Source organism: Gobio gobio, assembly GCF_949357685.1.
Source record: "Gobio gobio genome assembly, chromosome: 5".
NCBI lineage: Eukaryota > Metazoa > Chordata > Actinopteri > Cypriniformes > Gobionidae > Gobio > Gobio gobio.
The window spans coordinates 15914952-15936190 of record NC_137101.1 but is presented as its reverse complement, the minus strand read 5'-3'; the positions used below and the strand labels follow the sequence as shown (position 1 = coordinate 15936190).

Below are 21239 nucleotides of genomic sequence, written 5' to 3'. Positions count from 1 at the left end.
GTTGAGAGGACTAACATTTACATTTCACGTTTTACAAATCTATGATTTTATCAGAGTCTCGACCAACAGAGCAACATGGATCTAGTAGTCTCGGTAAATGATTCATATCAGCTCTAAACTGATGTGGTAAAACAGATTCAATGTGTGTTTTTGAACTCAGTGGCAAACTCACAGTGTATAAAATACGAGACAAAAGATCTTACGAAACTGTTCATCTTTGCCTGTGTAGATGTTTATTGTTCATTTATGTTTGTTCACAACAATTACACAATGACTTTGTTTTGTTTTGGTTGCAGATTCAAGCATCATTTCTAGTCAATCTTGATCGGATCTTCTGTGTCTGTCACTGAGAGATGAAGAGCACGTGAGTCTCTATCTGGAGCTCTGGATGCTCGTGAGGTTATGAATGGAGGAGTGACACTCTGGCTTTCAAAGACCAAAAAAGACCAACATCACATGTTTAATGCAGATTAAACCAAAGCCAAATTGACTGGTGGGAAAGATTGTACAAGCTTGATTAATTATTTGGATAAATGATTATTATGATGAAACAGCTAACCATAAATGTGTCTAATGGCAGCTTTTACTGATTAATATAACTGGCACATTGTCCTGTGTTTCTCTGTCCTCGGACAGACTCCAGCATCCCCGCATAGGACTCAACACACACAGGACAAGTATTTGGAGGACGGATGGATACCAGGCACGTGTGCATGAGACCAGATTAATGTGTTCATGTGCCCCACCTTGTGGACAATAAGTGTATCTGCATTAATATATGAAAACAGCAGCAGGAGGAAAGAGACTTTTAAAATAATCCAATCCTGCTCCTGATGAACCACTTCCCTGAGTTTATCTCCAACCCTGATTCAAAACAGCTTATGCAGCTCATCAAGATCTTTAGGGTTCATAAAAAACATGCAGGCAGGTGTGTTGGAATTATTTTGCACAAAGCATGACTATTTTTATTTGAATAAACAAATGATGTCAATTATAAGTGTATGTGTTATCAGTTTGAGTTTGATGGAAGGACGGTTTTACATCGCTTGATTGCAAGTATTGGAAGTTTTTCATCTCATGACACACACAGCTCTCAATAAAACCTCGTCCACTTTTCAACTCTACAGACTCTGAGGCTCAGGAGATAAAACATTGAGTTGGAGTCCTGAGTTCAAATCACACTATTGCCTACATTAAACTGTATATCCAACAAAGTGCATCAAACACCAGATGACATTGTGAAGTTCATGATGGTGCAGTGGTAAAGCACACGTCACTGCAGACAAAGTTGTGTGGGTTCGAAACTCGCAATTAAATGCCTTTTTCCATCATATAACACAAAGCTCTCAATAAAACCAGTCCAAACACACCATCAACTCACACGTTTCAGTGGCTCAGGACACAAAGTGTTGCGCTGTGATCATGGAGTCCTGAGTTCAAATCCTGCTATTGCTGATGTTAAAGATCATGTATTGCATTATATCCAACAAAGTGGCTCAAACGGTCACACTCAGTGTGAAAGCCATGGTGGTGTAGTGGCTAAACACACGTTACTGGAAGACAAGGTTGTGGCAGAGTCATGGGTTCAAACCCCAGATCAGAGGATAAGATGTTTCATTTAACTGGTTTATTGGACAATCCCATGCAGGTGAAGAGTGAAATATAAGTTCCTTCACATGTCCAGACAAGAGATCTGTGGCTCACAGGTAAGAGCGCTGCCTCACGGGTTCAGAGGTTGCTGGTTCGAGTCCAGCCAGATCTCCGCAATAAGAATGAATGGTGTGGTGTGAGTGAGAAGGCGTGGGGGATCATGGGGTCCCCCCCTGAGCTCCAGCACAATGTCCAACTGGGGTTATACTTTTGACTGAAAAAAATGAAATTGGCTATTTAAAAAAATGTACAACGCCGTCCCTTCCCCACCTACTTAGGTTACCATCATTTATTTTTCAAAGGGGTGGCCCTTCAAAAACAAAATGATGCTAACCTACACATTTACACGCCAACAACACACACGGACATGTTAGAAGCATTACCTGTGCCTGAGCAGACGTCCATCATTACAGTCAATGTCTGTCCAAACGTCCCACAGCTCTGCTTCTGTTGCTGGATGTGACGCTCCAAACACATTCCTTCTGTGAGGAGAGACATAAATAAAAAACACATTACTCATTATTCTACATCCCCAAATCAGAAAAAGTTGGGGCAGTATGGAAAACGCAAAAAAAAAGAAAAAAGAAGTGATTTCTAATTTTACTTTGACTTGTATTTCATTGCAGACAATATGAACTAGGGATCGACCGATATGGATTTTTTAGTGCCGATGCCGATACCGATTTTTTTCCATCAGCCTTAGCCGATGACCGATTTGGGCTGCCGATATTTGGAGCCGATACTGCTTTTGCTCCCTCAATTTACAACATAAAAATGACACAATGATCATGATGATGACAATTTAAAATTTACAATTTAAAAAAGGAACATTTATTGAACAAAAAAAAAAACAATATTTAACAAATAGTAAAAACAGGTGAGGTAGAACAAGAAAAAAAAAAGAGTTCAGTGGTGAAAATAAATTCTGAAAATAAATATTTAAGCATAAATAAAATAATTACACTATTGCACACAGTATCAACAAGCAAGCAGCATAAAGTGCACACTGACTGTACTACTTAATTTTAAAACTATTTACAACCTAGTCATTGAATGGTTACACTCTAAGAAATGCTGGGTTAAAAATAACCCAAGTTGGGTTGAATATGGACTAACCCAGCAATTGGGTTGTTTTGACCCAGCGGTTGGGTTAAATGTTTGCTTAAAACAACCCAATTACTGGGTTAAAACAACCCAATTTATAGGTTAGTCCATTTTCAACCCAACTTGGGTTATTTTTATTACCCAGCATTTTTTAGAGTGTATGTGCACTTAACTTACTCTCTTGTAGAGCAACACCAGCGGTAATTCAGGAAAAAAATCTCCCAATGCTCCACGTGAAACTTCAGTCTTTCGACCTTTTACCATCGTGTCAATTCTCAATTGATTTTGATTAATATGCGCAAGGGAGGCAGAGCAAGACAGTTTGAAGACGGTGAGAGCTGCCTGTGGATGCTTGTCTGTAAATAATGCAGGGAAAAAAATATCGGCGAACGCAGCAGCCTTGTATCGGCCGATGCCGATACACGTAAAAATCGCAAATATCGGCCCGATATATCGGCTGGCCGATATATCGGTCTAACACTAATATGAACAAAAAATATTTCATGTTTTGTCTGGTCAACTTCATGTCATTTGTAAATATGCATCCTTTCCTGTCATTCAGACCTGCAACTTTAAAAAAAAGTTGGGACAGTAAAGCATTTACCACTTTGTAATGTTGCCATTCCTTTTTACAACACTTAAAAGACGTTTAGGGACTGAAGACACCAAGTGATGAAGTGTTTCAGGTGTAATTTTGTCCCATTCTTCCTGCAAACAAGTCTTAAAGGTCCTGTTCTTCGTGATCCCATTTTTCAAACTTTAGTTAGTGTGTAATGTTGCTGTTAGAGCATAAATAATACCTGTAAAATTATAAAGCTCAAAGTTCAATGCCAAGCGAGATATTTTATTTAACAGAAGTTCCCTTTCAAAGCCTACAGTGAACGGCCGGTTTGGACTACATCCATGTACATCCTGCTTTAATTACGTCAGTAGAACAATTTATTGACTAACCTCCGCCCACAAGAATACGCAAAAAAGGAGGCGTGGTCTTGTTGCTCCCTCGTGGAGAAGAGGAAGTGTTGCGTTCGGTTCGGTTGCGTTTGTCGCCATGTCGTTCAGACGCTGTTATTTTCATCCCGGAGTCAAATCACCTTTGTTTGGCCTTCAGGGGCTGTAGTTTGAGCGCGTTCATCTCCCCGTTATGGTAAGAGGCGTGACCTTTCCGGGTAACGTGCGCTAAGCTGCTGTCGAATCACAACACGGGAACCGCTGGCACAATCAGAACTCGTTACGTATTTCTGAAGGAGGGACTTCATAGAACAGGGAAATCTTTCAAGCCGTTTTGAGGACAGTGAAAACAGCGGTATACAGATAAGTAAATTGTGTGAAAAATACTGTGTTTTTTTACACGTGAAACATGAACACATGTTATATTGCACACTGTAAACACAATCAAAGCTTCAAAAAAACACGAAAAACGGGACCTTTAAGGTGGGCAACAGTACGGGGTCTTCGTTGTCGCATTTTGCGCTTCAAAATGCGCCACACATTCTCTATTGGAGACAGGTCGGGACTGCAGGCAGGCCAGTCAAGTACCCGTACCCTCTTCCTCCGCAGCCAGGACTTTGTAATGTGTGCAGAATGTGGTTTTGCATTGTCTTGTTGAAATATGCATGGACGTCCCTGGAAAAGATGTCTTCTTGAAGGCAGCATATTATGCTCCAAAATCTCAATGTACTTTTCAGCATTAATGGTGCCTTCACAGAAGTGCAAGTTACCTTTGCCAAGGGCACTGACACAACCCCATACCATGACAGACCCTGGCTTTTGGACTTGTTGCTGGTAACAGTCTAGATGATCCTTTTCTTCTTTGGTCCGGAGCACAGGGCGTCCATTCCTCCCAAGAAATACCTGAAATACTGATTCATCTGACCACAGTACACGTTTCCACTGTGTGATGGTCCATCCCAGATGCCTCCGAGCCCAGAGAAGTCGACGGCGCTTCTGGACACTGTTAACATAGGGCTTGCTTTTGGCACAGTACAGTTTTAACTGGCATTTGTGGATGTAACTACGTATTGTGGTACTTGACAAAGGTTTGCCAAAGTAGTCCTGAGCCCATGTGGTGATATCGCTTATAGATGAATGACGATTCTTGATGCAGTGCCGCCTGAGGGATCGGAGATCATGGTTGTTCAGCTTAGGCTTGCGCCCTTGTCCTTTATGAACTGAAATTCCTCCAGATTCCTTGAATCTTTTAATTATGTTATGCACTGTTGAATGTGAAATATCCAAATCTCTTCCTATTTTTCTTTGAGGAACATTGTTTTTAAACATTTCAATAATTTTCTCACGTATTTGTTGGCAAACTGGCGATCCTCTGCCCATCTTTGCTCCTAAAGGATTAGACCTTTCTTGGATGCTGCTTTTGTACCAAATCATAATTACAATCACCTGTTGACATCACCTGTTTCAAATCACATCATTATTTAACCATTTTACCTCATTACTAGCCCTAAATTGCTCCTGTCCCAACTTTTTTTGAAATGTGTTGCAGGTCTGAATGACAGGAAAGGATGCATATTTACAAATGACATGAAGTTGACCAGACAAAACATGAAATATTTTGTGTTCATATTGTCTGCAATGAAATACAAGTCAAAGTAAATTTAGAAATCACTGCTTTTTTTTTTATTTGCGTTTTCCATACTGTCCCAATTTTTTCTGATTTGGGGTTGTACAACTAAAAGATGACAATGTGAAACTTAGTCTAAGACTCGTATCCAAACAAAGCCATTATAAATAAAAACATTCTTTATGTAGCGGGCCTGATAATTGGTGATAAATTGTATTTTGACAAACACTTGGGATGAAGCACAACAGGAAAGATGTGGGAGTCCATCGTGAAAATGACATAAATCATGCAATAGTGCACTGCATCCTCTTTCCAACAAATCACAGCATGTCAACTGAGCACCATTTCAAACAAAATGCACGCGACAATTTTCATGTACAGAGAATATTTCTTAACTGACAAAAACCACCAAGATCAAAAATAATTGTTCAGGTTTCAACTCTTGACAATTATGAAAGTTGTTCTACGCAGCACAAACATCCCAATGTACCTAATATCAAATTAATAAAAAAATATATATATATATATATATATTGCAGAGGACATTAGTAATACCCTTTGGGTTCAATTCAAATTAAGAAGAGACTTTCCTTCACAATAAACAAGAGTATTCATAAAGGGCGGGTTTCCTGCACATGGTTTTCGTCTGTCTTGGACTGTATATGGTTTTCATTAGAAGCAAAACACTGCAGCTCTACAAAACCATGAAGCAGCAGAAACATCAGAGCTTCACACACCAACTGACCCTATGAGCAACCATCAGTCCAGTGGATTATTACCTACAGTAACACTACAACAACAACAGAGACAAACACCACAATTCCTTCATATTCTACTTTATGATATCAGATGGTGCTTCATTCAAAGATTATAAATGTAACGCAGCAACAACAGATTCATTTGTTCTTCTGAAGGTCTGACAGGGTGTTCAGCAACAGAGCAGAATGTAAACAAAGTCTAAATGACCGACAGAGCAGAATTCACAATCAATACACACCTAAATAATGACTTAAATACGATAATTAAGGACTGCTAGATGTTTGCTAATAATTGAATAACGTTACAAGAGAAATACAATGTAACTGAAGGAGACTTACAGGCTAGTGGTGTGACATCTTTGATTCCTGCTCTTTATCACAACGTTTGTCTGTTTTCTTTGTTTATGGGTTGGAATATGCGCTGTTACGTGACATTATGAGTCTGTCACTGAGCTGTCATCTGCAGCATTTGTACATTATTTAAAACAAACTGCACATGTTGTGGCGACTGTATTCAAGCGTCATGTTGTTGTCAAGCACCTGAAGCAGACAGAATCAACCTGAAGCTCGATCACGCCGCCTAGTGGACCGGATGGAAAACTGCGCTTCAGTTTCTTACGAGTCGCATTTTAGAGCAAACACACTCAAAGTTGATTCCGATTTACTATATTCCAAAACGTTACACATACTTTAACATATTCATACTAAAGAAAAAGTCTCTTTTTATGTGGTTAAATGTTTATAATGCGGGTGACAAACAGCTGGTCATCAGCTCCCTCTTGTGGCCAACACGTGTTTCCGCTTTAATAAATGAAACTACAAACCACAAACACGAGGTGCGAGTCGTTGGTGAGAGGACTAACATTTACATTTCACGTTTTACAAATCTATGATTTTACCAGAGTGCCGACCAACAGAGCAACATGGATCTAGTAGTCTCGGTAAATGATTCATATCAGCTCTAAACTGATGTGGTAAAACAGATTCAATGTTGTGTTGAACTCAGTGGCAAACTCACAGTGTAAACACATAAAATACGAGACAAAAGATCTTACGAAACTCTTCCTCTTTGCCTGTGTAGATGTTTATTGTTTAATTATGTTTGTTCACAACAATTACACAATGACTTTGAGTTGTTTTGGTTGCAGATTCAAGCATCATTTCTAGTCAATCTTGATCGGATCTTCTGTGTCTGTCACTGAGAGATGAAGAGCACGTGAGTCTCTATCTGGAGCTCTGGATGCTCGTGAGGTTATGAATGGAGGAGTGACACTCTGGCTTTCACAGACCAAAAAAGACCAACATCCATGGGCGTCAGTTTGGTTTGAAATGTGCTGGGGACATGACGCATTCAGAAGTGCATTTTCAGAAGTGCTGGGTAATTTTTTTTTCTCTTTCGCGCAGGTCATGTTTTGAAAGACTATGTCCTGCAGCTTACTAATGTAAATAAATAAAAATGTCAGATGAGAGACATATTGCGGGTCTTATAGCCTATCTTACTCATGCCGACGAAAGCGCCCCGCTAATTCTTTAATATTTTTCATTTTTGCAATTTTTTTTACCACTTCATTATCAGAGTCCCACTGGAGCCTGTGTTTTTTTTTTATCCTCCCTATTACACATTAGTTACAGCCATTAAAATAGTTCAGTTTTGTTTTTAATGTCAAAGTAGATATATTTCGTTTTGTTTCTTTATTAAGTTAATTTAGAAAAATGTTTAAAGCATTTAATGTTTGTTAAACTAAAGTTTTTGCTTTTTAAAGTGACGACCAAGCGGCCGCTGGCCGACAGTGAGTTAACCCAACACTTTAGCCTCTGAAATCAACACTTGACTTGTCTTGCTTATTAAATCCATAAAAAACACTTAAAGCATCGTTTAAACGTTTAGCCTATTATCACCACCATCACAGTAAAAAGGCATTTTTGACAAGATGAGGTGAACCACTTCCCTGAGTTTATCTCCAACCCTGATTCAAAACAGCTTATGCAGCTCATCAAGATCTTTAGGGTTCCAGAAAAACATGCAGGCAGGTGTGTTGGAATTATTTTGCACAAAGCATGACTATTTCTATTTGAATAAACAAATGATGTCAATGACAAGTGTATGTGTTATCAGTTTGAGTTTGATGGAAGGATGGTTTTACATCCCTTGATTGCAAGTATTTGAAGTTTTTCATCTCATGACACACACAGCTCTCAATAAAACCTCGTCCACTTTTCAACTCCACAGACTCTGAGGCTCAGGAGATAAAACATTGAGTTGGAGTCCTGAGTTCAAATCACACTATTGCCTACATTAAACTGTATATCCAACAAAGTGCATCAAACACCAGATAAAAAAATTGTGAAGTTCATGATGGTGCAGTGGTTAAACACACGTCACTGCAGACAAAGTTGTGTGGGTTCGAAACTCGCAATTAAATGCCTTTTTCCATCATATAACACAAAGCTCTCAATAAAACCAGTCCAAACACACCATCAACTCACACGTTTCAGTGGCTCAGGACACAAAGTGTTGCGCTGTGATCATGGAGTCCTGAGTTCAAATCCTGCTATTGCTGATGTTAAAGATCATGTATTGCATTATATCCAACAAAGTGGCTCAAACGGTCACACTCAGTGTGAAAGCCATGGTGGTGTAGTGGTGAAACACACGTTACTGGAGGACAAGGTTGTGGCAGTTTCATGGGTTCAAACCCAGGCTCAGAGGGTAAGATGCGTCATTTAACTGGTTTATTGGAAAATCCCATGCAGGTGAAGAGTGAAATATAAGTTCCTTCACATGTCAAGACAAGAGATCTGTGGCTCACAGGTAAGAGCGCTGCCTCACGGGTTCAGAGGTTGCTGGTTCGAGTCCAGCCAGATCTCCGCGATAAGAATGAATGGTGTGGTGTGAGTGAGAAGGCGTGGGGGATCATGGGGTCCCCCCCTGAGCTCCAGCACAAAGTCCAACAGGGGTTATACTTTTGACTGAAAAAAATGAAATTGGCTATTAAAAAATTCAACCGCCATCCCTTCCCCACCTACTTAGGTTACCATCATTTATTTTTCAAAGGAGTGGTCCTTCAAAAACAAAATGATGGTAACCTACACATTTACACGCCAACAACACACACAGACATGTTAGAAGCATTACCTGTGCCTGAGCAGACGTCCATCATTACAGTCAATGTCTCTCCAAACGTCCCACAGCTCTGCTTCTGTTGCTGGATGTGACGCTCCTAACACATTCCTTCTGTGAGGAGAGACATAATTAAAAAACACATTACTCAATATTTTACAACTACAAAAATTAGGAAGTGAAACTTCTCATTTTACTTCTCATTTATTTTAGTGTGTTGCACTTGTAAATGGAACTAATTTAATTTATAACGCTGTACAGTTTGAAAAATATACATTGTAGTGTATACTATACTTCAGTAATCCTGTATCAATAATACAGTATTTTACAATCGCTATGACAATTTTTTCAATACTTTTAACACATTTTCTCAACTCTTAACATAGTTAGCACAACATCTGTCTGTGTAGGCTATACAATTAACACATTTATTGTCGCTTTTACACAAAATGCATACAGTTAACACAAATTTAAAATGCTTGAACTTCTTTTACTTCTTTTACACACAAGCTCAACCAAGACCAAAACAATGGATTTTTAGATTAGATTAGATTAGATTCAACTTTATTGTCATTACACAAGTACAAGTACAAGGCAACGAAATGCAGTTTAGGTCTAACCAGAAGTGCAATAGCAGCAAGTGCAGGATATACAACGTTTGCATAAGTGCAGGACATGGATTTGTACTGAGTATATATAAATATGTCTATAAATAGAGAGATGGTTATTACTATAAACAGAATTTACAGGTGAATATGTACAGTGAATAATATACAGATGGTTAATACTATAAACATAATTTACAGGTGGATATGTACTATGAATATAATATAATATACAGATGGCTATTACTGTTTTATGGCCAAATTTACCAATGCTTTAACACTGTATGTCAGAACAGATAATACCATGTTCTAAACCTAACTTGTAGGCTAAAGTCAAAGTGAACAGCTGTTCGTATTGTGAATTGAAACACAAATATATCCCCTGTATTTTATTCCATTGGTACTGAGAAACAGACGATTGAAGTTGTGCAAATATATAAATCACAGCTGATTCCCGTCTAGGAATTGTTCAGATGTTGATGTCCTTTCAATCACATCACCATATGGTATACAGTAAAAGAGGGTGAAAAAGGAACAATATAGAGCAACACAAAGAAAGTAAGAAAAATGCCTGCATGAGGGAGAGGAAGAGGAGTACCAGAACAAGGAAGAGGATTGGGACAAGGGCAAGGAAGAGGATTGCCTGGACAAGGGCAGGGTAGAGATTGAGGAGTTAGAATGCATGGGGGCGCTCAAAGAAGGGCCAGAATTAGGATAACTGGTGAAATAAGAGCTACTATCATAAACCATGTCATAAACCACAGGCTATCGTACAGAGAGGCTGGTGAACGAGTACAGCCGAATCTCAGCCAGGACACAGTGGCATCCATTATCCAGAATTTTCAAGAAACCAACTGGTAGGATAGCTATTGTTTAAGGGCTTCTCCTACTGCAAAGTGTAAACACTTTTACCATGTTTTACAGTGACTGTATGCCTCTGGTCTCTAATATGTTACTGTATTTTGTCTATCTAAGAATTCAACATCTACCTACCTCATGGGCAGAGGAAAGTTCCTGAATGAAGAACAGAAACTTGCTATTGTCAACATGGTGATTGCTGATATTGAAATGAAACTGAAGGGCATCCTATAAAGCTACTCTGAGATGGGTCATTCATTTTTTGTATTGAATTTCTGCAGCAAAAGAAACAAAATGCATGCATTTACTAAACCCTACAAAACAAAAATGTAGAGAGTCTTCAAAAGACACATAATCTATGATCAATTAAATATACTATCTATTGTATAAGGGCAGACCTGACACATAAAATAATGCAGTTTCTGTAGTTCCATCTAGTGTTAGTGTTTTTAAGACTGACTAAATGTTCCTGCTGGAAGAGAACATGTGTTAGGGTTTTGGTAGACATAGTGTAGGGGTGTAACGTGCGGTGGCCCAGTAGTGCACAACACAACAACATTTAAAAAGCATACATAAGTTCACAACACAACGAAAAAGCCACAACGTCTGCCAATTTTTAATGTTCAAATTCCAATGTTGTGTTGTGCATTACTAAGTCAGTTTTACCAATACAATCAAGCTGTGGAATTTTAACATGTCTGTTTTTAAATGTTAAAAGTAATTTTAATTAATACAAATTATACGTTTTCAACCACAATGGTTAGCCTACATACTGTTAAAACTAATAGTGGTATTGATATCTTTGTAAGATTGCCGATTCTATAGAACAGTGGCAACTTTACCGCGCTCCGAGTGCCCCCTAGTGGTCGGGAGCACAACACGTTGTGTTGTGGCTTGATTTCGTTGTGTTGTGGCTTTTTCGTTGTGTTGTGGCTTGTTTCCGTTGTGTTGTGGCTGGATTTATTTGTGTTGTGGCTTTTTCGTTGTGTTGTGGCTTGTTTCCGTTGTGTTGTGGCTGGATTTATTTGTGTTGTGGCTTTTTCGTTGTGTTGTGGCTTAATTCCGTTGTGTTGTGGCTTTTTCGTTGTGTTGTGGCTTGATTTATTTGTGTTGTGGCTTGTTTTCGTTGTGTTGTGAACTTATGTTTGCTTTTTATATTTTGTTGTGTTGTGCACTACTGGGCCACCGTAGTAAAGGTACACGTATTTGTACCGAACCGTTTCGGTACAGGGCTTTCGGTTCGGTGCACACGTGTACCGAACCGTTTCCGAATGCAATCTTTAACAGTTAACAGTAGGCTTGTTTTAAGCACGGAACACACTTCAATCCGAGTTCCCACACGAACATATTAAGTATTCAGTCCATTTTATCACTAAATTTAAACGATAAATGTTGTTTTGACGCTCTTTAATGTGGCGTGACTGATCACAGTTCAAGCGGCCACGCAACGCGCGTGAACGCGATCATCTGTGAACGCGATCGATCATCTCTTCCTAAAGAATAAACATGAATGAACATCTGAAGGTATGTTGAGGATACATTACAACTTACTGTCACATATCATATATAGTGTAATCGCTCAATCAGTGTTTCAAAGGCGGAAAGACCTCAAAACTGCTTGTAAACTAAACAATTTCATGTAGCATCACATTTACCTCAGGCAGTCATTGTGTCCAGAGAATTTTATTAACTAGAGAAATCAACTCTTTCACTAAATATATGCACTACATTAGCCTATATGTTCATTATCTTAGCCTATATATTAATTATATTCGACATAACCTGTTAGTGATGTCTTGATTATTTCTAGGGATGCACCGAATCCAGGATTCGGGTTCGGATTCAGCCGAATATTGGGCTTTTTGACGGGGTTCGGTTTCTGCCGAACCTCAGAATTTTTTTCCACCGAACCCAGGCTTGCACTACGCGGGGCGCTGGTCGAACGTAATGATGCGCCGCCGTTGAAAGTGAAAATTAAACTCATGAACAGAAAATGTGGCAGTATGCTACTTTAAGTCAAAAGAAGGTGATTCAAGTCGAGCTACATGTTCAATTTGCAATGCCGATTTGTCTCGTGATGACAAGGACCCTAAACAACAGCCGCTGTAAAACATTTGTGTATGAAACATCCGAAAGAATACGAGTTGTGCATGAAGGAATCTACAGACAGCAGCCAAAATGTATTTTATTTTACCATGCAAACAGCCGCATATAGACCAGATCAAATATAAATAAAAAGAATAAAATACATAGACCTACACTAAATATTTTTCACTTAAATAATTATCAAATTAAGATAACAAAACGAAAATGCACTGAATCCGTAAGCTTTGAAGAACCGGAATCGTTTTTTTTTTTGTCAAATAAAAATAGAAGGCCTAGGCTACCTCAATCCACACCTTGTATGTTTTTTGTTTGTTTTTTAAGCAACATGTCTAAGTGATGTGGGTTAGTCTGGAGCGCAGCCTGTTGACAGTTAAACCGCGGCAGAAAACAACCTCAATCCGTCTGTCTACGCAGCGCACGCGCTTCCTGCGCTCTCCATTGTGTTGTTCTTTGAAACGACAGTGGACGACTCGGGGTAATTTTTCTATAAACCATCAGGAAACAGCGGCGAGAAGAACATACTCGGCAATGTTTACTTTAGTAATCTTGACCAAAACCACACTATTAAAAGCCTTAACACTAGAACCGCCACGGGGTAAAATTTACCCATGGCTGTTTTTCAAATGTACATAACAGATTTCCAATAAAATATCCAAGTCTCCCAGTCACTGACTTTTACTAAAACTGTGTTATTTACAATCCCCTGTTGTTAAAAATTGTTTAGATAAAACCAGATTTAAAAACGGGGCATTCTAGCCTACCTATAAGCGCCAGCGGGTCAAATTTAACCCTATATAATTCCTCTATTTTCGCGCTGTGTTTGAGCAACGCGTCGGCTTTCTGTAAACAGTCACACAACGCACGGTCAAATAAAGAAGGTTTAGCCTATTTATAAATATTCAGACTTTGGATTAATTATACATTTTTGTTTTGCAATTTTGTATTGAGTATTGTTTGCTACTGTGTTGCTATTTATTCAAGTCTGCCCGTTTCCTGAAAAAAAAAAATCCGATATGATGGAATGAATATAACTATTTTCATGATTATCCCAAGTTTATTGGTGTTGTTCTCTAATTCAAATTATAAATGATATAACTATACAAATTAATAATAAATTAGGTCAAACTGTGCGCTTGAATTCGTATTGTTATCCTTATCGTAAGTTGTCATACATCTTATGCAGTGCTGTGAATTATTATTGCTCTTCATTGTCTATTTAGGGTATTTTAGTTATTTAAATAACATGGGTTATCTTAATATGGGATTAATGACATTTTATTATAATATTACACCCCCCAAATATGTATTTATTTCCATCTAATTCTCATTGTCATTGCAGGCTGGTTTAGCCTATAGTCACCAAAAAGTGATTAGTGTAGCCTGCTTAAAATAGCATAAAACAACAGGACAAAAACATAGTTGATGACTAAAAATAATCATTTCATGACTCTATACATTACTTTGTGAAGACAGTGGCATAATACAGTGACATATTACGTTTTTTAGCCGTATCGATACATTAATAATCTGCATGGGTAAATTTTACCCGCTGGCGGTTTTAGGTATACAGCGACCTCTGGCGGTTCTAGTGTTAACCCATTTAATCCCAAATTTTTCCCAGACACAAAAATATCCAAATCATGTGTCATTAGTATCCCTTTGAAACAATCAATCATAATTTTTTAGAAATTTTCATGGAAAAGTGTGTGAAAAAGTGTGTTTTATGATCGGTCACAATTGTGACCGGTGGGATACTGTGTTGTATCAACCATTGGACAGACTGAATAGGTCTATTTGACCTGTGCAGTGTGTTTGTGAGTGTGTTTCTGTCTCTCTCTCTGTGTGTGTGTGTGTGTGTGTGTGTGTGTGTGTGTGTGTGTGTGTGTGTGTGTGTGTGTGTGTGTGTGTGTGTGTGTGATGGTAGGTTTAGGGGCAGGGGCAGTGTAGGGGGATAGAATATACGGTATGTACGGTATAAAAACCATTGCGTGTGTGTGCATGCTTGTGAACTCTATGTCCGACTGCATTCTCCTGTCTTTCTCTTTTCCTTTTCTACACTCCATGGTACAGCTTGAAGCACTCAATGTGCAGTGGTACTTTACATTTCTCACATGCATAGGTAGTGCGTTTCTCACAATGGCGACATCTCTGGAACCGGTGCATCGTGTTAGCTAGCTAGTCTTCCTGGGGTCCGTGTGTGTGTGTGTGCATATGTGTGTGTATGTGGTGTGCGTGTGTGTGCCTACCTGTAATTGCGCGTGTGTGTGTGTGGTGTGCGTGTGTGTGCCTACCTGTAATTGCGTGTGTGTGTGTGCATGTGTGTGTGGTGTGCGTGTGTGTGCCTACCTGTAATTGCATGTGTGTGTGTGTGGAAAGTTAAGTAGAATTAGTTAGCTAGCTAGTCTTTGTGTGTGTGTGTGTGTGTGTGTGTGTGTGTGTGTGTATGTGTGTGTGCGTGTGTGGACAGTTGCAGTAGGTAGGAAGTTAGGTGGCAGCAGAATTAGCTAGTCTTCCTTGGGTCCGTGTGCGTGTGTGTGTGTGTGTGTTTCTGTGTGTGTGTCTGTGTAAAATTAGGTAGAAAGTTAGATAGCAGCAGAAAGTAAGGTAGAACAGTTAGTCTATGTGTATTAGCATGTAGATACAATGGGTCATCCCACCGGTCACTATTGTTGCCTGTGACATGTTTGTGAGTTCTATGACCACATTAAACAAAGTTGAGTAATTGCAAATGCATATATCAATACTAGACACCTTAAACATGATGTGTACCAAAAATCTATGTTCTATCCTTATGTTAACATACTTTACTAATCTTTTCTTTGGGAGCTTTCTTGTTGCCATCCTCTTCTCTTGACGCAAACAGGAAGTAAATAGCTCTGGTAATGTGACAATTTACAGTAAACATGCAACACTGCACATATTTCATTGAGACCCTTTATAATTTCAATAACTGCTGGAAATGCATTGATAGATCATTCAGTAACATTTTTATAGCCTTAGAAATGAAACATTTTTTTACGGTCACTATTGTGACCGGTGGGATACAAGGCTTCAGATGGCACTGGTGTCCTGGGAATACAGAGATAACGCCTCGCTAGAGTGGCCAGCCTCGGGAAGCGCTGTTCATTTGCTTTCCACCAGTCAGAGCTTGTACTACTGCTGTATTTTTCTGTCTAAATGGTCCCACACAGTTCGCTTTTCCATTGCTTCATTTTGCGAGATATATCTGGTTTGTGGTTGCACATGTCAACGCGCTCCGTGAGTGAACAAATAACGCTATACAGCATATTTTTCTTAACCATGCATCAAAAAACAAACAAACAAAACAGCGTTAAAAACATTTAAACCGTTTAACTGATAATATTAATCGATCAAAGTTTTTACTTTCGGTTAACGGTTAAATGGTCAATAGCATCCCAACACTGCTGTGGACGTTGTTTACTTCGTTAATGTGTTTACTGTGATAATGGACTGAGGATGGGAGAAGGATTCGGTATTCGGTTTCGGATTCGGCCGAATCTTAACCAGTGGATTCGGTATTCGGCCGAACCCCAAAAAAATGGATTCGGTGCGTCCCTAATCTTAAGTGAGTTTTGCTCACTATAGTCCCCTTTGTCTTGCCCACTGGGGTTGTAAGGCAGTGTTCTTAACGCAGTACGTACGCTTACATACATTTATTGTGAAAGTTGCTTATACAAAAGGATTTTAATTGAAAATGTTCTTCTTCAGGTTTACATCCAACATCAATAGCCACTTTAAGTTGGGAAACAATATGTTGTATTTATAATGTCACACTTACTATTTATCTGACAGTTTAAATGTTTTTTCGTACATAAAAAAAGATGGATGGATTTTAGGAAGGGGGTCCCTCATAAAGGTTCATCATATTTGGGGGTCCTTGGCATCATAAAGTTTGAAAACCCCTGACGTAAACAACAAAAAAATAGAAGTTTTCACTTGAGACCCACACAGATCATACCGACATGAAAATTGGGCTTATAAATATGCCATGAAGCAGCAGGAGAACATCAGAGCAGAGCTTCTCACAGTAACACGTTCTGTTAACTCAAACACGGATACAATAAGACCTACAGTTGCACCACAACATCAGCAGATAAAACGCAATATTGCTCATTTGTCTACTTTATAAGCATTACAGGAATTGCCTCCTTAAATTCGTATAGTAAAGGTAATGCAACCCCAGTGACTTTATAAGGAAAAGTGACTTACAGGTGAGTCTCGGTCGTTTTTGCAGGTGGGCTGGAATATGTGCTGTTGAGTGAGTCATGAGTCTGTCACTGGGCTGTCATCTGCAAGATCTTAATTTATATAGTTTTAAAACGATACGAGTGTGTTGTGAGGGCTGTTATCAGGTGTCATGTTGTTGACAGGATCCAAAGATGTCATGCAGAACGTGAAGGCCGCTTACGCCCCTAGGTGAGCGGAAGGCAAACTGCACAGTTTGATAAATTAATTATCAGATCACGGACTGAGTTCCAAGAAGTCTAAAAACAATAATGATTTTTTTTTTACCTAGATCATATTGCCAGGAATATTAGCTCCGTTCTGACTATTTGTGCTCTCTGTGCTGTAGTTCTAACTTTTAGGATCACAGTAAGTGTGCTTCATCTTTTTGACCACTGGGTGGCAGTAACTGTCAAAGCTTAGAGAAGAACCCAAATTCAGTAGGCCTTCATTTGTATTGAAAGCATCAATGGTTGTGAAATGGTAAACTGCATTTGGGGTAGGGTTTAAAATCTTAAAGTATATAAAAAGAAAATGTGATTTTGGTCAGTCAGACCCTGAAAGACCAGCTTTGCAGAGTCAAGACCTACCATTGCTCACAGATCTGTGGTCAATTGGTTTTTGACATGTAGACGGTAGACGGAAGTTTATAAAAACACAGGATCTCATTCATAAGTAACGTAAACAACCTTGTGGCCTCTAACCTCATTTTAAACAAGTGCTCACTCTGTCTCTCCTTGAATCATTCAGTTTAGATCTGATGTCTTTCCTCCTTTGTCTTTGTTAGTCATCTCCTCAATACACTAAGAATTAAAGTAGGCCTCAGCATTAATGTTAACTACCTTTAAATAGCATCAAACCCCAAAGGACACAATAAAGGGACTCTGTCATAATGTTCCTTTCCCAGTCATATTAAATGATTTAAATTATTGCAGTCTGGCATTCCAGCGTTTACCACATCCAGAAAATGTTTCATGTAGTTCTGGCCTCAGAGAGCAGTGTGTTTTGTGTGCCTCAGCTATGGTGGTCACTGTTTAAATCTATCAGGATGGGGTATGTTGTTTATACCTCAGTGTCAGCTGTGGTAAGCAACCGACAAGCAAGTATAGTCTCATTTTTGGTCTGGATGTTAAATTGTTTGGAAGTGGAAAACAATGCTCTCTGTCTTGTTATCACAAGAATTCAGTTGTTGACATTGAGACCCCAGCGTCATCTCCTCTACTCCAGCTTTATGAGATTTGCGAAGCTTGGCTGAAAGTGAGCACTGAAGTTAACAAATCATCAAAGTGATACTGGAGTAATGTGTTGAACTTCACGGATGAATCTCACGAAGAAATGTCTTGGTCATATTTCACTCCAAAATCAAAAAAAAAAAAAAAAAAAAAAAAAAAAAGAAATGATATATTTTGCATAAATAAAATCATTCTGTAAGTACTCAATTACGCCATACTTTTACTTATAACACTAACAAACACTGTCCTTTTGAACACACACACACATGTTGGGTTTTCATGTTTTATGAGGACTTTTCATTGGCGTAATGGTTTTTATACTGTATAAACTGTACATTCTATCCCCCTATACTACCCCTAAACCTAAACCTACCCATCACAGGAAACATTCTGCATTTTTACATTTTCAAAAAACATCACTTAGTCTGATTTATAAGATATTTTCCTCATGGGGACCAAAAAATGTCCCCACAAGAATGTCGGATATTGACATCTTTGTGGGGACATTTTGTTCAAATTTGTGGGGACAAAATTATTCAATCAAGTTTACCCTATGTTAATTTTGCATCTGTATTTTATATATATATATATATATATATATATATATATATATATATATATATATATATATATATATATATATATATATATATATAAAATACAGATGCAATCAAAATTATTCAACCCCCCTGACCTGCACGAAGTTTTGCTGCCAAGAACACAATTTTATGAAAACAATACAACAAAGGCATCAGTAAACTATTATAGAACGTTTATTAATACACATTTGAGTGATTCTGCGAAAGTAAAGTGGATGAGAAATGAAAGAAATCAAATTTGCTCTAAACATTCATGTTCAAAATTATTCAACCCCCAACATTCAAATTTTGTGCAGAATCTTTTATTCTTTATAACCTCCAAAAAACGCTGCCTGTGCTTATACTTAGACTGTCACCTCTCTACTGGCCCATTCCTCTCTTGAAAAAGCTTCCAGATCACTGATAATTTGTGGTTGTTACCACTGCTTTCTACAAATTCCACCAAATATTTTCAATGAGATTTAGATCTGAAGACTGTACAGGCCACTCAAGAACATTCTATGGCTGATCCCTGATTCCTGAACCAAGCTTAAGTAGATTTGGATGTATACTGTGGGATGGCTGTCCTTCAGGAAAGTCCATTGATGATCAAGCTTCAGTCTCTGCACCGAAGGCATCACCATCTTTGCCAAAATGGCTTGATACTTCAAAGAATTCATGATGTCCTTCATACAGTCAAGATTTTAACTTCCTGCAACAACAAAGACTGGACAAAACTGGACCGCCTCCGTGTTTGACCATGGAGATGGTGTTCTTCTGCTCATTTGCCTTTTTTGCACCAGACATCAGCTGATCCATGGGTCCAAAAATTTCCAGTATGGTCATATCGCTCCATAAAACATCCTTCCAAAACTCAGGTCTATCCAAATGAATTTTAGCATATTCAAGTTGGCCTTTTATGTTCTTCTTGGTCAAGAGTGTTATTCGCCAACATGACCATGCTTGTCTAGTGTTCTTCTTATACTCTGCATTGAAATGTGTTTTCCTCCTTTCATCCGGTCGACTTTGGCAGTAAACTTAGTGATTTTCTAATCAAACATTTTATTCCCCTTAGTGATATTGTGCTTTTCCTTCAAAACCATCAATGGTTTTCTGGTACAAAAAATTGTAAAGTTATGAATAAGGCTGCCAGCTGTGTCTCAAGGCCATAGACTTTCTAATGTAATAAAACAATTTGTTCTTTGCTTTTGTGAAAACTCTTTTGATTCAGCCATATTTGCTACTCAACTTTAGCACATGCATAAGCTTAACGTATGTATGTGTACAGCACATGCTAATTCAGTTTTGTTAAAGTTTCCAGAGGCTTAATTGTGTTTTAACACAATTTTGTACCATACCATACAAATAAGACAGCAGCGTTGAATAGGGGTTGAATAATTATGACATAGCTGTATTACAAACAAATTCTGTAACTCAAAATATATTGACATTATTTCTCCAGAAATAAATATAATAATAATAATAATAAAAGTCTCTTTTATGCTTATATATATATATATACATACATACATACATACATACATACATACATAAACGGACGGACATAGACAGACAGACAGACAGACAGACAGACAGACAGACAGACAGACAGACAGACAGACAGACAGACAGACAGACAGACAGACAGACAGACAGACAGACAGACAGACAGACAGATAGATAGATAGATAGATAGATAGATAGATAGATAGATAGATAGATAGATAGATAGATAGATAGATAGATAGATAGATAGATAGATAGATAGATAGATAGATAGATAGATAGATAGATAGATAATAAAATTAATAAACGCTGTTCTTTTCAACATTTTATTCATCAAAGAATCCTGAAAAAATGCAAAGCATATAAGAGATTTTTATTATTATTAAAAAAAAATCTGTAAAAATCTAATTTTGTAATTCTTTCTTTTGATTTTGGGGTGAAATATGACCCAGACGTTTCTTCTCAGTTTTCATGAGATTAACTCCTACATCCCAGTGTCCTAAATCTTCTCTGTGATGGCAGGAACGTGGTACACAAATCTGTTCGGTGTCACTCCGCGGGGCAAACATATTGATCTGTGGAAACCGCTAAATTATCAACAACTGACAGGCAAAGGAGATCGAGAGCAATTGTTGGAGGCAATGTTTCCAATGTTTTAACATTTCAGAGAGGGATTCGGCCAACTGAAATAAACACACAATCAATTCAGCTCACAAGTTTTTAGCTGTGCTGTTCCCCCCCTTCATTTCATTACCACTCTCTTGATGCTATTTTCATGTATCATCTACAATCGTAACATAATGTTTGGCATATGAAAATGCCAAGGTGCTTTCCAATGGGAATTTTCACTGAATGGGTTTGAAATTAAAAGCTCTTGTAAAAACTATTGTGTGCTCTGCTA

General features: G+C 38.3%; 2 long non-coding RNA genes across 2 annotated transcripts; both read right to left on the bottom strand.

Moving 5' to 3' along the window:
- Positions 1-201: 201 nt before the first annotated feature.
- Positions 202-6649, bottom strand: LOC307126978. Its single transcript, XR_013816580.1, has 3 exons — positions 6427-6649; positions 2034-2132; positions 202-1864 (listed from the first exon to the last, which is right to left on the bottom strand). It is a non-coding gene; the product is annotated as an uncharacterized lncRNA (long non-coding RNA).
- Positions 6650-7158: 509 nt separating this feature from the next.
- On the bottom strand, positions 7159-17212 carry LOC307127026. Its single transcript, XR_013816585.1, has 3 exons — positions 17008-17212; positions 9224-9322; positions 7159-9057 (listed from the first exon to the last, which is right to left on the bottom strand). It is a non-coding gene; the product is annotated as an uncharacterized lncRNA (long non-coding RNA).
- Between the last annotated feature and the right edge of the window lie 4027 nt (positions 17213-21239).